This window comes from Aotus nancymaae, unplaced genomic scaffold (assembly GCF_030222135.1).
Source record: "Aotus nancymaae isolate 86718 unplaced genomic scaffold, 86718_ANA_hifiasm-v0.15.2.pri h1tg000025l, whole genome shotgun sequence".
NCBI classification, from domain to species: Eukaryota; Metazoa; Chordata; class Mammalia; order Primates; family Aotidae; genus Aotus; species Aotus nancymaae.
Genome location: NW_026988438.1, coordinates 39780914 through 39784763, shown reverse-complemented (window position 1 = coordinate 39784763; position 3850 = coordinate 39780914). Strand labels below are relative to the sequence as shown.

The 3850-nt window shown below is 38.5% G+C and overlaps 1 non-coding gene across 1 annotated transcript; it reads right to left on the bottom strand.

Annotated features, from left to right (window-relative positions):
• Nucleotides 1-348: 348 nt before the first annotated feature.
• LOC135276565 (U6 spliceosomal RNA) lies at nt 349-455 on the bottom strand. The gene has a single exon (XR_010344126.1). It is a non-coding gene; the product is annotated as a U6 spliceosomal RNA (small nuclear RNA).
• Nucleotides 456-3850: the final 3395 nt, after the last annotated feature.

The following is a 3850-nucleotide window of genomic DNA, read 5'->3' as shown; positions in this document are numbered from 1 at the left end:
GATTGCACCACTGGAACTCCAGCCTGGGTGACAGAGAGAGACTCCATCTCAAAAATAAATAAATAAATAAAATTAGCATTATTTAATTGTAAACATTTAAATATAAGACTCAGTGAATTATCATCACTGTCTTAATCATAGATTAGAAAATATTGCTTTTTAAGAATCTTTCAATGGACCATATTTCTTGCACAAGATGCTGATTAACACAAAATAAGTCAAAATAAATCTTGATTTATTTTCAAAAATTAATTTATACAATGAAGTATATTTTGAATCAAAATAAAACCTTTTTTTTTACATTTTACCAAAAATAATCATCATATTTTCTTTTTTTTTTTTTTTCTCTTTTTTCCGGAATGCTTCACAAATTTGTATGTCATCCTTGCGCAGGGGCCATGCTAATCTTCTCTGTATCATTCCAATTTTAGTATATGTGCTGCCGAAGCGAGCACAATAATCATCATATTTTCTATCACATAAAGCCATCTAATACCTTCCATAATTTTGTGCTGTCCTGGTAATTCAAGCCACTCTTGTTATGAATGTTGGATTCTTGAAACTCTCAGAAATAAAAACACCCTTCAAAATGCAATTTGCTACCATTTGGGGCAATGAATGCCTAGCCATACCTTCACCTTAAAGTTTGCTCATTAAACACAGACACAATTTGCGTCCCAGAATTATTTATGTATTCATAATTACAAAACTACTCTAAACATTTAAGTGTTATGTCAAACTTCTATGTTCCTTTATTTATGAGGCAACTCTTCTATATTTTGGTTTCCTTTTGTCAAGTGAAGAATTTGACTGGCTTTTCTGTGGTTACTGGAAGTTATCTTCTAAATCCTTAAAATTGCCAGAGTGTTAGAAGTGTCTTTGATATTTACGGTGGGACTCTGGGACCATACTTGAGCTTACACTAATGAGGTAACACCTTGTAGGTTCTTTGACAGTTTATGCTAATTCAATGATTCACAGTGTTGGTCAAGCCAGACAAAAGGAAAGACCGACCACGTGATTAGAGAGCTGAGGTTTTAAGCTAGGTGATACCAGTCCATCCTCTGGAAAGGAGAGCCAGGTTGGAGACTTAATTCAACCACATGGCCAATGATTCAATCAATCAAGCTTTTGTAATGAAACCCCAGGGAAAACTCTGGACACCAAAATTTGGATGAACTTTTCCTGGTTGGCGATAAGTACTGTTACATATTGATGTGCTGGAAGTTAACACGAGCTGACTCCTTGTGTACAGGACAACTGAGGCTTTGTGTTTAGGACCCTCTCAGATCTTGCTCTATGCAGCTTTCCCATTGGCTGCTTCTGATTGGTATGTCTTTTGCTATAATAGAACTATAATCCTAAGTATAATGCTTTCCTAAATTCTGTGAGTCACTCTAGCAAATTATCACACTGGAAGGGGTAATGTGAACCCCTGATTTGGAGCCAGATGGTCAGAAGTGAGGATGACCTAGGGTCCCCTGAACCTTCAACTGGTGTCTATGATGAGGACAGTCATGGGAGACTATCCCCTTAACATGTGATGTTTGACCAAGTTAGTGTCAGAACCCATTGCAGTTTCTTTTTAATGACAATGATATCATGTCCTAAAAACATTCTTCTAAGTTTTAAAAATCTTTTTTTTCCTTTTCATTCTCTACTTAGTGATGTTATAGGCAAACTGGGAGAAGGAGATAGGGCTTTAAAAAAATGTAATTGGGTCAAAACTTTCATTATCACTTTTTCCTGTTACTTTCCTAGGGGCTGGGGTGATGTTCTTGCATCAGGATTCATTTCTGCAAGCCACATTCCAGAACACCATCTTAACTTTGCTAAGTAATTACCTTAATCTCTCAAGTTTGTTTGTTTGTTTTTAAATACTTTACTTCTAAAAGAAGCCACATTTCTTAGGATCATTATCAGAATAAACTGATTTAAAAGCAAATTTTTATTATGATTTAGCTCTCTTTGCTAACTTAAATTATTAAATTAGTTCTAGTTTATGGAGGAAAAATCTATAGAATCACTCCAACTCTTTTCTCTGCTAGGATACACAGACATTACCCAGGTAAGTGTGCTGGTTATCATGGTCTCTGAAGTCTACATTGAATACCATATGAGGACTCCTAGCTGTAAGAAGTTTTAATGAGTAATGCACCAGATTAAATGCGCCTTAGGCTATGTAAACTCTTCTCTTATCAAAGGATTTAGTGTTCTGAAGATCTGAACTGTAAGGGGGGAAAAAAGATCTCTGCATTTCCCTTACCATTATCAAGAAAGTTCATGTTTCTGATTTTACTTTATAAAATTAAATTTCAAATGAGGAAACAAGATCAAAAAATATAAGTGTCTTTGATAGGGGATTAAGAAGCAGTCTATTGGGTATGTTAGCAGATCATATAATTCCCCTACTCCAGTCACAATACAGTATCAAAAGCTTTGTTTTCTCCTTGTTAAAAATGGTGAACCTATGAGATTTATGTAAACGAACTGAACAGTATCAAGAAATGTTTCTATCTAATCCTCATGCTATTTTTATGTCTGGTAATTTTGGTTACAAGGGTTTGAAAAATGAGGAACTGACAGAGTCATACCCACTTTATAAGAGCAATTCAACACAGCATTCTGCTTCATTTCTCACGAGATACACGGCTTGAATTGGTGCAGAATGGAAATCACGATGAGGGTTATTTACAGGCAACTGTGTAAGAGGGAGAAGATGTGGAAGATTGACTCAGCCATGGACCATCTGCCTCTTGAATTTCCCATTTTATAGCTAGCTTTTTATTTTTTTTCCTCCCAACTTGCTTGTTAGGCAAGAGGCAAATTTCAAGAAAAAGACAAGTGCATTCACATCCTTTTTCTGTCTGGGTTTTACTTCAAGCAGTCATAACCATACTCTCAGGCCACTGGAGAAAGAAGAATCAGGATGTCTAGTATCATGCAGATCTACCTCCCTTTAGTGCTAGGATTTTCTATATGCCCAAAGTAAACCCAAACCTCTGGGGCTCAATGGGTTTTTTTGGCATTCTGACCAGATTACACTCCTAATTATTTGGTTTGTTTGTCTTTATTAAAATTCTGCCTTCTCCCTCTGACTTGAGGTATCAATAAAACAAAGGTACAATATAAATAAAAAGAGCATCTGAACAAACAGATATACCAACAGACAACCTAGACCACATGCACGAATATGTAGATCATATGAGCCATCGAGCTTCTTTAGCCTGGTTTCTTATCCCCCGGGAAAAATAAAAGGGGGCTATTGATACAGAAGGGCTGGGCTCCTGGCTAAACCCCACCCTTAAGCCTAGAACTGCAGCCCTAAGTGAAAACAGCTAACACCGTCTTTCTGCCCAAATATTGCCTTTTTGGCCTAACACGCCCCTATCCTGTGCCCATAAAAGACTTCAGCTGGCAGAGCAATGCACGCAGCTGACCAGCGAGCAGAGAAGCAACTGAGCATCAGAGACTAAAGACAGACGTGGGTAACTTCAGACAGTGTGTCTTCCGAAAGGGGCCTGGCCAGAGATGGCCAGGCTTCAGGGAAAGATCACCTTCCCATCCTCTTTCCAGCCTTCCTTTCCACTGAGAGCCACCCACCGTTCAATAACGTTTTCCACATTCATTACCTTGCAAACAGTGCGTGTGACTTGACTCTTCCTGGATGCCAGACAAGAACCCTGCTGTCTAGAGCGGGGAAGCTGCCACCCTGACCCCCTAGTGAGCTGGTAGCTGTCCCTGGATGGCAGAGCTGACAAAGAGCATTGGTTGTACTAAGCTTGGACACCGCTGCAGGGCCTGCATAGAGCCTGCTCCCTCCAGAAAGGAGTGACCAGCCAGTTTCAGC